The 13210-nt window shown below is 55.4% G+C and overlaps 1 protein-coding gene across 3 annotated transcripts in view; it reads right to left on the bottom strand.

The window, feature by feature from the left end:
- The window catches only part of FRMD5 (FERM domain containing 5), a gene marked incomplete at both ends in the record, with an annotated part of 113155 nt that overhangs the window by 62006 nt on the left and 37939 nt on the right, over nt 1-13210 (bottom strand). The window lies entirely within an intron of this gene.

The following is a 13210-nucleotide window of genomic DNA, read 5'->3' as shown; positions in this document are numbered from 1 at the left end:
TGCCCAAGGTCCTACAGGCTCAAATCTTCCTCCTTGATTTCAGGCGAGCATCAGTTTTCCAGAACACAGGGAAGGGGAAGAACCATCCCACCACGTACAAACCCCCGAGATATTTTCCCATATTCCTGGGTAACACTGGATTATTTACCACCGTCAGAGGGACCTCGCAGCAGACGGCAGCTCTCATCTCCAGATTTCCTTCCCTTACTTTTGCATTTCACCCCCAGTTCTGACCCGCTGCAAGAGCCGCCCTCCCGGGTTCCCCTGCCCAGCGGTGGGAAACTGTAACCCTTCAGCAAAGGTTCATCTCCTGTTCCCAGGGCAGTCCTGCGACAGCCGCTGAGCTGCACCGCCAATTCGCCATCCATCTGATATATTGTGCCAAGGAAAAGCTTGTGCACACAAGTGGCAATCTTTTTGGGGGTAAAGCTAGGAGAGCAAAGCAGCTGATGTCTCAGTTGTGCATCTCCATCTCCTGTGTCCTCACGGTGGCATCAAGTCCCCATCCCCGTCCACTGCCACTGCCACCGTCAACTTCACGTGATGTCTTTTCAGGTGTGAACTTCACTGTCAGCGTTTGTCCCACAGATGAATGTGATATTTTCGTTGGCTGACACTCAGCTGAATAAAGCCTCACACCTTAATAACGTCAATGGAAATGAAGATATCCTCATGGACACACAGAGCGAGTGGCGTTTCCCACTCAGAAACCCAGTGCAGGTGATGGCCACACAGCTGACACGGAGGCGGTGCATGCCACCCCAAAATCCTCCAAAGCAGCTTTACCACTAAACTGGCAAAAGCACTTCACCACACTTAAAACCAGGCATGACCTGAGTCTCGGAGCCCGCAGGCTCCGGCCGGCTGTCAGTGAGGACAGAGGCACGGGGCCCAGCCAGGCTGAGAGCCCCGGGGCGGGATGCCCACCGCCGATCCGCCTCCCGGGCTGCGAGGGGCCACCGCCGCCCCCGGGACGGGGAGCGGGCTGCGAAGGGCGCTCTGCTGTCAGCGTCTGTGCTTAGCAGATCTCCCGCGTCCGTGCCTCTGCCAAGACCGAGCTACGATGCCAGGGGTGCCAAATCGCTGCTCTCCAGCAGCTGAGGCAACAATATCTGCTGATTATTTATCCACAGAACACATGGCCACTAGCAATAACTGCGTATTAAGCAGAACATTAAAACAGTTCCACTCCATCCTTAGCAAACCTTCACCATCCATCAGCAGCACAGATTATTATTAACCACCTTCTCTGCCCTACCACAGAAGTCAATCAAATGGGAATGCCGCAAAATATTGTTCTATGATGAACCTATTTTCTCATTACTGCGATATCCATCACTATTTTAATATTACTGATACTTAATACTTCTGCATAATACAGAAGCTGTGTCCGGTTGTCTCTCATGCATGTGTAGACAAAAAAATAGGCCTTGATGGGTCTTAGCTGTTGCAGTCCGGTTCAATGCAAGAGAGCAGTGAGGGTTTGTCCTGGCAGAGGAGCCAGTCCGAGCACCAGAAGGTCACATTGCACGAGGATGTTCTCAGGAGCAGCCACGTACATATTCTGCTCCTCATCCTCACTTGTATGGGAATACGCAGTAATGCTAAGGCAGGACTTGTCCCCCTTCCGTAGATGAAAATAAAGTGCAAAATGGGGCTTTCATGTGGAAAGATTATCATTTGCACGGGGCAACGGTTGCACCTGTAAAGTTGCAGGTGCTCAGGTGGAGGCTGTGCCCCGGCGGCAGGAGGGGACGCACGGGAGGGACCCGCAGGGGACGGGGCGGCATCGCGGGGCCCCGCTGCGAGCAGCACTAGCCCCTCACAGGCTTGCATGTGTGTTTTTAATAACGAGAAAAGATCCATCTCCCTGAAGGTATTTTCTCCACCATCATGGGTGACATCATCTGTCCCTCTGCAGCTCTAGGGAGAGGAAGACAAATGCCTCTTTTCTGCTTAATTCTGCTGCCGGTGATGAAGAGGAGCAGCAGGCAGCCGGCAGCGCAGAGCTGCCAGCCCGCTTCCCTGAGCATCCCCCCGCGCCCGGCCCGTGCAGGTTAAACCGGCGCCCGGCTGCTGCGAGTCACCGGCACCCAGCTCCCGAAACATGGGAGCAGCCGCAGCTCCGCGCCGTACAGCAGGCATCGCGCTGGCTGCAGTAAGCTGGGCTCGTTCCATTTTGGCGTTCTGAAAAAAAATCACAGATGACTCCAATTCCACTCGGACTCGCCTATTCTGAAGTCACCAGGTAACTCGGACCTGCTTTTTATCTTTTGAATAAAATACGCCAAAAAAACCCCACAAAATGATATGCGTGCATTAACAACAGTATATGACAAAATTGGACTCACGGCTTTTAGATAACTTGAATTAGACAAAGGGAGACAACACCTCCCTCATTTCCCTTGGTAAATTCTCTCCACGCTTCAGCACGCTTTTTGTTAAAGTAAGGCACAATCCTGCCAACGTTACACTGATGTCAGCCCGCAGTGGCTAGATCTTGTAGTATTTTGGGGACTCATGGGGATTAAAAACACATTTAATATCTGATTTCTTCCCCAAATCCCCCTACTTCCCTCCGCCTAGACGGAACTTTTAAAATTACAGTTTCTAATCTTCAATTTTTTTTATTTTTATCTTTTGCTATTTTGTGCAGTAATCACTTCAGGGCCGGACTGAACAGCTGGGCTCCAACCGGTGTCGCAGCATCCCACCAGGTGCCTTAAAATGCAAGGGCAACTTTTAGGTAGGAAAAAAGGCCACGTTTTTGCCCTCTGAAGGAAATGTTTTAGCATTTGAGTCCGATACCCTCATTACCTGCTGTCATTATTGCCACCTTTAAAATCTGCAGAGAGGTGTCCTTCCTTGAGCCGTGCAGTATGACCGGCAGCTATCGGACGAGAATCCCGGGGCAGCTTTGCCTAAGACTCATCACGGCAATCCTTTTTGACTAATTACTGCCATAAAAAGAAAAAAGCTGTCAAAGAGAATTATTCAAATTTTGCAATACTGAAACAGAGACATTTGCGATAGGAAACGGTGCCCCTTCAGACTCCAGTTCTGCCTGCAGTAATTAAATCAACCCTCGCAGCACCTACTAATGACAATTTTTACCACACCCATCTTAAAATGCTCAAAATGCATGGAAAATTCGGCGTAAGGCAGCTCGGGGCAGCAGCAGGGGCTAGGATAGCAGGAAACTCAGCCGGAGGGATGTGACTCCAAGGCTTCTGCTCTTGCTACTATAATCCAAATATTACCCATTGCATCAGCAGAAAAACCCAAGGGGCTCAAGCCAGGGCTCCGTCGGCCAGTAAATCCCATTTCCCTTGCTGGGACGTGCCCCAGCCATGGGACGGAGCTCGGCACCGGCGCGACCCGGCTCGTGACTCAGGTCTGCCCAGAAGAAAGCTGCTGGTGACGGAGGCGGGGGCACATCACTTCTGCCACCCTTCGCCCCTCTGACTTTAACAAAGAGATTCCGATCTGCCAAGTAACAAGCAGCTTTTAAAGCCTTAAACTCAGCATTTTATATCTGTAAGGAGCAAATGAAGCCTGCCGCCTCCTCAAGACACCCTGCCGCGAAGCCATTTGTCAAGGGTAAGATTTAAAAGCCAAACCTCTGGCACCAAAAAAGTGCATTTTCTGTCATAATTGCAGAAACAGATTATGTAGCAAACTTCCTCAGTTGCTGCCCTTAATACCCCCGAGAGCAGCCCCCACGCAGGCACTGAAGCAGGAGAGAAAAGGAACATCCCAGCTGCGCCCAGCACGGGGGGTGACCCTGCCAAGACGTTCGTGGGGTATTCAAAAATCCCAAATTCCAAACCAGAGGGGCTCTGGGAAATGACATGTGGGGAGGAGAGACGGAACTTGCTTTCTACAGGGTGAAATACCTGCACTCTTTCCTGCTGAAAACGCAATTTTCTTGCAGCTACCTTGTCATTTGAAAAGAAAGAGCAATTTCGCATTTCAGAGTGATTCCAAACAGTAATTATACAAGGGACTAACAGGTTTATCGGCATCACGGTGGTCAGCCTTCACAGGACGCGTGCTGCCGCCAGGCCCCTGGGGTGACCCTGCCCGGGGAAGCTCTGGGGTGTCTGAGCCAGGCCGGTCCCAAGCATCCTTAAAGCTCAAGCCAAGCTGGCTGCCATCCACCCGGGGGGCCTCATTCTCCGCAGCCCCGAGAACAGGGCTCCTGCAGGCACGACAGATTAAGGGCAGGGTGATTCGGTCTATAATAGACCACAGCAAAGTGCTGGGGACCGTCTCTGGGAGGTGACGTGGAGGGGGGCTTGCTCTCCCGCTGCCCCCGGCCAGGTGACGGCCGGACCCGCGTGGAAACGCTCCGATCCTTGGACAGCCTCCTCTGCTCAGCGAGAGCCGAGGCAAACGCTCAGCCGGACCGGGGGGTTTGCTCTGAAGGCTTCCTAAGCACACACGAGCCAGCGATGGGGCACCGCCGCGCCCTCCCCGGCTCCTCCAGCCTGCTGACCATGGGAAAACGGGGATTTTCCATTAGCTCTGGCAACAGCTGAGCAGGAGGAAGAGCTGAACCTGCTTGAAAACTGAAAACCTAGAGAATTTGCTATTGGGATTTTGTCATGAGTCCCAGGCAATGCGTCAAACCCAGCAACGTGCAGGTCCATTTATCATAGCTTCTCTTCCCTGCAGCGGTCGAAGTTGCTGCTTTTCCTGCTGCTCCCATGATTAAATAAATCCAGAGATCGACCCGAACCCTCGGCCGCTGTTTGAGCATGGGGACAGGAGCCAAAGGCGATGATGCAAGGCTACTGCCCTGTCTGCTGACCGTCGGCACAGCAGGGTCACTCATGAACATGGAGCTTGGGTCAACAGGCAGATGTCCACAGAGACCATCAGAGACAGGCGGAGGTGAGCAGGAGGTAACGAAAGGACAAGTTAACGAGATGGACAGGAAGGAGACCGAGGAGCCGGATCGATGGGGAAAGCCGGGACTCTGCTGGGGGGCTCCTCTGCCATCACGGGGTGAACCCAAACGGAGCGGCGGCGGCTCCCCTTGCTCTGTCCCGGGGGAGCTGCGGGGCGCGGGCTGGAGGCTGCCCCACCGCCCGTCTCCCAGCAGCGCGGTGGTTAGAGGAGGCAGTTTGTCTTCCGAGGGTTTCTGTTTCTTGCTGTGCAAACACGGTGACTCAGAGGCTCTCTTGGGGGGAAGGCTGGCTGCCATCCTCGGCCCGACCTTCAACGCGCAGACCAGCTCTAAACAAGATTATCTTCAAACATCTCACCACCACTGTCGTGCTACAGCTTATTTTGGTTTGGCTTTGGGGGGGCAGTGCATAAGATGAATAAGATGAGAATAAAGAGAAATCAAGGCATTTGGGAATGGGCCCATGTTGTTAGGAGCACCTGAGCCGAACAACGCCGTGCTTTGGCATCCTGCCCCGTGCGGATGCTGCAGTGCCCTGAACCCACAACTCTGCTCCTTCGCCTCTGCGGAGGGGAGGGCAGAGCGGAGGAGGACGTTTCTAAACACTATCTTCAGGTACTGCCCTAAAACTTCATTTATTACCAGTCAAATCACCTGGAAACAGCAGCAGGAGCTTCATTCCCCACGTATTGTTCCTGTCAGCCAGAAAAGCCTATCCTTCAGCAGCAAATTTATTTAAAATATTTCCCTGTAACTCTAAATATTGCCATCTGCTCTTTCTGCCAGGACCACTCCCCCTGTGCAACTAATCCTTGTCTCTCCATCCTTTCTGCCAAGCATGAACCGTAAATCGTCCCGTCCCCTTCCTCTGTGCCCCGGCAGCGCTGAGCCGCTGCACCAGCCACCGCCCTGCCGAGCCCGGCCGCCAGCCCCGCATCCCTCCCGCTCCCCTTCTCCCTGCGCTGCCTCCTCCTCCTCCTCCTCCTCCTCACTTACACCAGAGCAGCCCAGTCCCTGCCTCATGAATTAGCAACGCGCCTTGGCACAAAATGTCCCCACGCTGCAACGCTTACGGAGTGACCCCTGTAATAGCCTGGCGTCCGGATGAGCCTTCAAGATCATTTCAGTGCCGTCCACTGAAGCGCTGATGTCCTTTGTCACATAAGGTGACCTTGCAAAGGATTTGTAAAGACGGTATACATAGTCGGGTGTTTTTATATATATCTATATATGCATATATATATACACACCCCCGCCCCAGGCAGCACAGTCCCCGCCGGGGCGCGCAGCAGGAGGGGCAGGGAGGCCAGGGTGCCAAGGAGGAGCTCTCGGACAAGTTTTTAGAGGAAGACCAGGATTTGGAAGAGGAATCTCTGCTAAGAGAGACCGTAGCCATCCCACGACACGTTCCCACATCACAGCTCTGCTTCCCCGGAGCGAAGGGCCACACGTGCTGTCTGGAGGATGCTGCAAAGAGCATCGCCTTCCCTCTCCCTCCTTCTCTGGTGCTGCAGAGCAGGAGGCCACGTCTCCCCAGGGCACACACACAGCTCTGCTCCCCTGAAGGGCTTATTTGCAAATGCAAATGCCGGGGAGAGAAGAAAAGGGACAAAAAGGGCATTTGCGGCTCACCCACCTTGACAGTCTTCTCCTAGCGCACAGCTATCATTGGTACCGTCACCCCAGCGCGCAATACAAACAAGCGACAATCATTTTGTTCCCCGAACCAGCGGACGTCCCGCCCATCGCGACCAAGCCAGGGCTGCAACTGCCCGCTACCTCCCTGCTAATGACTGACAAAAATCAGATCTTGCAGCGTTGGAACCTCTTTTGTCTACCTCGCGCTCCTGGGGGAGACGGGCTCGGGATGAACAAGATTATTAACTGCACACGACAATATGGGAATTCACTGCCGTGGGCACCGCGGACGCAGATGCCCCAGATTCAGCTGTTGCCGGCTGCAGCTGTACAAAGATCTTGGTGGACAGCCACGAGTATTTTTGTACGAGTGTGACATCATGCGCAAAAGTGTCACATTGTTTTATGTCACACAGGCGTCCACGAACGAGCCCGCACGCCTGCCAAGGGGAAGCGGCAATCTGCTTCTGCGGCCCCACCAGAAGGTAATATCAGAAACAAGCCCACGCAGCTGCAAGGAGCCCCCCGGTGCCGAGGGGCTGAGGGGACTTGGCGGGCAGTTGCCTTCCCAAAAATCTCTGCGACCCTCTCTTTCCCAGCAGACGCCCTGGGGTCTGGGGACCAACCCTCGGGGTGAGGCAGACGCCGGCCGGTGCTGCACCGAGAGCGTTGCGCCGGGTCTGCACCCGCTCTGCTCCCTCCATCCTCCTCCTCGCCCGGCGTGGGAGCAGCCTGGACCTGCCAAGGCAGCCCCTCGTTAAAATCAAAACCTCAAAACCAGTTCCAGACCCTCATTAAAATCAGAGGGAGCAACATGGGCAGAGTAACCCAGAAAGGCCCTCAAGAATATAGGAACTGATCTATTAATTGTCTTGGGAGGAAAAAAAGCAACTAGCTCATTTTTGGCTGAGCTCTATTTCTAACCATGCAATTTCTTTTATGTCACGGGCCTTTTCTCCTTGTTCCACTGAGTTTGTTTTCCAATTTGTTCTCTCTAAAGCCTCTCTTTGTGTTTTCATTTAAATTTTCACCTTCACTGCTTTCCTGAGCAAAAAACCGTCGGATGAGAAAGAAGCTGAGAAATCCTGCAGAGGCACGCGGGGATGCGACCGCCGTGCCCACAGCCGGATTAAGCGGCTACCGTCAAAGCGCTGCTCTCAGCCCTGAAATCAGATTCCTGACCGGAGGAGTATCCCAGCGCCCAGGGCATCTCCTCCCCTGCGGCCAGGTCTGGATGCAGCGAAGGGCAGCATCTCTGCCCCAAAGCTCGCTCCCCGGCGAAGGCAGGGCCGTGCCCTCTGCCGCGGGACGGGCTGCCCGCGGGCGTGCAGGAGCGGGAGGCTCATTCCCGGCGCGGGGCATGCCCACAGCCCCTGCCCGCCGGCACCTAAACCGCTGCCCAGCTTCAAACACCAGAAACGACCGGGTCTCCTATGGGCTTGTTCAAGGCTCGATGGTCTAGAATGTGTGCCGGGCACACTCTGGATTCTGAAAAATAACGTGCAAACAGCCCTGGAGAGCTTCCCAAGAAGCTGCGGTGCTTTCCACGCGATTCTCCCGGCGCTGGGGCTGTGCTCTGTACGATCCCCGGGGACGGTGACCTCGGGGGCCACCGAGACGTTCGGTCTGAATTGCCTTGTATCCGACACCCGAGCGCAGCTCCCCGCCAGCAGGCCGGCACTCCCAGCAGGTAAGGCTCGGCCCCGTGCCGTGCGCTCCAGCAGCCTTCTGCAGGACGGCGTCGTCGGCTCCCGAGCCACCCCAGCATCCCCCGCCTGCCCTGCTAGGAGCCTCCCCGCTCCTGTCCCCTCCGCCGTGAAACCACCCACCGTAATAACGATGCTGCTAACCTTTGCTGTTTTCACTTTTCACCTATGCGATTTAGCCCGTCTATATTTTTTTCTTCATGGTTTGGAAGTAAATTATAGGTGTACTTTGCTGAAGGAACCAGTTATGTGAGCTTCTGTCTGTTCTGTAGTACAAGAAAAAATATTGCCACAAGATTTTGTTTTATGCTGAGCTCTGCTATTCAGCCAAATGAGGCAGGTTGCTTTCAAGGATGGAGGCAGGCTCAAGGCAGGCTCCCCCAGACTGCAGGGGATGTTGGCACCAAACAACAGGATTCAGGCAGGCAGGCTTCCTATAAACGGGCGTTAATGCAAAATGGCAGCAGATCCATAGGAAGATGCTGTCAAAATTAGTAATCGGAAAAACACACACCCAGAAGAAACCCTATCAAGCCCCTGCGCGTAGGATGTACAGAAATATATCCTTCTGACTACAATCTTCCTTTTGAGAGAGATCTTTTTCTACCAAAATACAGCAGATTTTTATTATTTACCCATTATGGGTAGAACATTGCCTGCCTCTGACCCACAAGGCCTTCCAAAGAGGGTACGCACAGCCCCTCTGGCAGGGCACAGCTTTACCCAGGGAGAGCAGCCGCGGCCCCAGGGCAGAGCGCGGCTGCCCCTGCCCCTCCGCAGCCGGGGCTGGCAGGACGGGCAGCAGCCGTCCCCGCACGGCAGAGCCAACGCCGCAGCCCATGGCAGGGAAAGGTGCTGCCTGGTGCACCGGAGCACCTCACCCTTCCTGTGAAAAATAAGAGAAAAGATGTAGAGAAAAATGCAAAATATGAAGTGCAAAAGACCATGGAGCTCATCCCCGCCAGTCACCGAGGTCAGCGGGTTTGGCGCAGGCAGCACCAGGCAGATGCAGGCAGGCTGGTCCGGCTGGGACGGAGGGCGAGGGCGGCTGGCAGCGGGCAGGGGTGGAAGGGGCTGGTCCCTCCGGGGGATGCTGCAGGCAGGGGAAGGGGAGCTGGGGAGCAAAACAGTGCAGAGGGGCTGGGAGGGGACGGTCGGAGCCAGGGCAGTGCCAGGACCAGAGGAGGGTCACCCCGCTGCGCCCCTCCAGCAGCGCCATACGCCATATTCTGCCCTGCATGGAGGCTTCCCGCTGCGTGCCGCGTCCCCCGGCAGGGGCAAGACCAGCACACTGCTGAAGCTGGATGGGATCTGCCGGCAGTCATTCTGACACCACCGCTGTGCTGGCACCGGCTTTGGGCACCAGGTTCCCACAGGGGTGCTGGAAAGCGGCTCTGCAAAATCAGGACACGCGCAGACGACAGGATAAACACGTGCCGTTTGTCAAACACCGTAACTTCACTTCTCTGCAATCCCCAGTACACGCCTGCCTGCGAGGAAGGCATCGTCGTTAAAGGCTGCTTGTGAAATCCGAGCGTTGCTTTTTGCAAGTTTGCTCTCAAGGAGAAGGACTAGAAGGGCCCAAACGTGCCACATGGCGATGCCACCAGCGTGGTCCCAGCAGCTTGGACCAGAGGTCCCCCAGTCCCTCCCTTGAGTCTGGCAGGGGCCGGCAGAGGCTGCTGGGGACGGACGCAGAAGCAGACGGGACCCGCTGTGCTGCCTGCCTACATCAGCAGTTTCTATAAAAGAAAAGATAATTACATAAAGGATGCAACAAGTCGGCGACCCCGGTGCTACCTGGCTGCGTTTGCAGAGCTGGGAGGGGAGCGGGGGCACGGCACAGCAGGGGAGCAGCCCTGGCACCGGGGCAGCCCCGGCACGGGCACCAAACAGCAGCGTGGTAGCTGGAGGTGCAAACGGGGGGCTCGAAGTCAGCGCTGGGGAGAGGCTTTAGCCTCCGCAGAGCCTTCCTGGGCGGGATGCGGGAAGGCTCTGCCCAGCCTCGGGAGCTGCATTGTGAAGGGGGAGGCGAAAATACTGGGGAGGATGCAAAAAGAGACAGAAATTGTTTGGAAGCCAGAGAAGCCGCCTTGCAGTGGGATTGCTGAAGAGCTCAGCCTCTCTAATATATCAAAAAGAAGAGTGAGAGGTGACATGATTATCATCAGTAAGTGCCTTCACAGAGAGAAAATACCAGCTACTAAAGGGCTCTTCAATCAAGTGAAGAAAAGCAGCACAAGAACCAGCCTCTGGGAGCTGGAAGCAGTCGAATTTGGATTAGAAACAAGATGTGTTTTTTAAAAATAAGGGCGATTAAGTAGAAGAATAAACTGCCCCGGGTGGTGGCGGATCCCGCAGCCCATGGCGCTCCGAAATCAAGACTAGCGCTGCTCCGAACGCAGGCTCCAGAAAACGTCCCTGGCTGCCCGCTGCCTCCGTGCTGCCGTTTGCACCCACAGCCCCAGGCGAGGCGGCACGGGTCCGGGCGCCCAGCCGCCGGCGGGCGAGGTGGCGGGGATGCACGCCACGGGGATGCTCCACCGACCCGGCGTACGTACGCCTGCTGCATACCTCCCCGCAGGTCATCGTGGTTTTAAATATTCTGATTCACACCGTGATGGACTTCCAGGGTGACCACTGCCAGCATGGGGCACGCGTGGCTTCTGTGTAAAGGGAACACAAGATGGGTGCGGGGGAAGGAATCGGCGGGATGGGGGCACCCGTCCGGACCCCGTGACCGGTGCCAGAGCTGCCCTCACCTCTGCCGCAGGGTCGGTGCGGAGGTGGCCTTCTGGTACCCAACCCACTCTCCACCACCGACTTCCACATACACAGATTTTTTAAACAAAGGCAAACAAGCCAATTCGCTGAAAATTTTCCCTTTGGAGACAGCTCTTCTTGCCTTGAGGAAGGATATTCCACTCATGTTAACCACGGTATTTGGGAAAGCAGGCAGGAATAGATGGGAATACTTTGTAAAATGGATGCAAATCCGGCAGTTAATGCGAAGGCATTCCTGATGGTTTAAAATGCAAATACCCCAGCCCGAGAAGATACAGATCTGAGCAAGCGTTACTGTGAGCAGGCTGGGAGGCAGCAGCTGGGAGCATCGCTGGAGGATGCTGCAGCCATGGCAACGGGAGGGAACACGCTGCCACACAAATCAAGGACACAATTTTATTGTCCAAGCACTGAGTTTTTTAGACCAGTTCCTAGGGACCACGTGTTAATAACAGTTGCATCCTATTTATCATGGGCCTTTATTGTCTCTGTAATGAGCTCTCCAGGAAAACCTGGAGAGCGTTTCCTCAGAGGCTGAACGCCAGAAACGCAACTCCAAGTTAAGTGGTTTGCTTCGCTGGCAATTCCCTCCCATGCCCACACGCTTTGAAATACAGAGCAGACTGATTAACTATTAATAACAGGACAGTTACAAACAACATATTATGCCCCATTTTGTGCCATTTTGTTCCGAACTCACCCGGAGTTTTCCCTTTCGCGGGAGCCGCCGGCGGCGCAGGAGGGCGAGCAGCAGCAGCGAGGCTCCTCTCCTTGCTGCAGGCAAGAAGCGCGGTGATCTCCCCAGGTTCAGCTGCGCCCTGTCGTGCCCTCTTGCTTGGCCACGGCACAGCAAGAGGTTTGCACGCACTGGGGCCGTCGCGCTTCCCAGCAAACCTTCGGCTGGTTCCCAGAGCCTCCTCCGGTGTCTGCCAATTGAACTGGGCTGGAGCAGCCCGGGGGTGGCCCTGCCTGACGCCCGGGAGCGGCACTCTCCGGCAGTTTGGGCAAGAATCAGCTCGGGTGGGCGATGATGACGACGATGATGGAGAACGATGGGGTTTGGCTGGGCACACAAAGCTACCCAGCGCACCTCAAGGATAACGCCATAACCGCATGAGTAAAGCCTGGAATTACTTTCCTACTTACAAATACAGCAATAACTATTGTTGTGCTGTTAAATTATTTCCTGTATAGAAGGAAATCTTGGCTGGCTCCAGTAAGGTTTGCCTCCAGTGGATGCAATCCCCTATCCCTTCTGCATCCCAGCAGCGATACACCGGCCACCCTCGCTGAAATCTGCCTTGAAACCAGGGACCTCCAACGTGACCGTCTCCCGAGAGCCCAGGCACAATCCCACGCAAGGCGAAGACATATCCACCAGCACTCAGGAGCACTGAACACCTCTGCGTAAAAGAAACATTCATGCTACCGTTGAACGTGATTTATTTCAGTTAGCGCACTGATTCTAGGAGTAATTTTGTTGGATGAACATCATCAGACCATTGGCTTTTTACTCTTTGAGCTGGAGTATAAGTGTCACCCTGAAGCGCCGAACGTTGCCCAGGTGTGGCTGGAGAAGGGACGCCGGTTGCTGGCTGGGGTTACCAGTTTTCCCCCCGGACCCACTGCTCCCAGCACCTTCCCAGCGTGGGGGCTCGGGTGGGAGGGAGGGTGAAACGGGGCGAAAGCACCTCCGGCTCAGCAGTGGCATGGTCGTGCTGCTGCTGAGCTGGAGGTGCTTTCGCCCCATGTTGTCAGTTTAAATCCCAGCGGTTGTTGCAGCACTGAGGAAGAGGGATCAGCTCAGCAAACCTGCTGGCAGCAGGCGCTGCCAAGCCCGGCTTTGCAGCGGCTTTACCTCCGTGCAGCCTGGCTGCTCCTAAAGACCTCTGCCGGGGGCACTGTCCCACCCCGTGCCAACAGCCCAGGGTCTGCCAGCATGGAAATCCCCATCATCCCACGACAGAGACCCGGGCTGCAGCCACGGGCAGGTGCCAACGGTTTGTCCTGCAGCCTCGGACGACTCGAGCAGCCCACGAGTGCCCTGTGCTGGCCCGTGCCTGGTGCTCCCCAGCCAGCAGCCAGCTCGGAGCGGAGCTGGGCAGAGCCCCGGCACTGCGAGCCATCGCCAAGAGCAGCCGCTGGCTGCTCTTGGGGCCAAGAAGAGCTG

Source organism: Platalea leucorodia (genome assembly GCF_965183815.1).
Source record: "Platalea leucorodia genome assembly, chromosome: 9".
NCBI lineage: Eukaryota > Metazoa > Chordata > Aves > Pelecaniformes > Threskiornithidae > Platalea > Platalea leucorodia.
The sequence above is the reverse complement of the archived record's forward strand: the minus strand, read 5'-3'. Positions and strand labels throughout refer to the sequence as shown.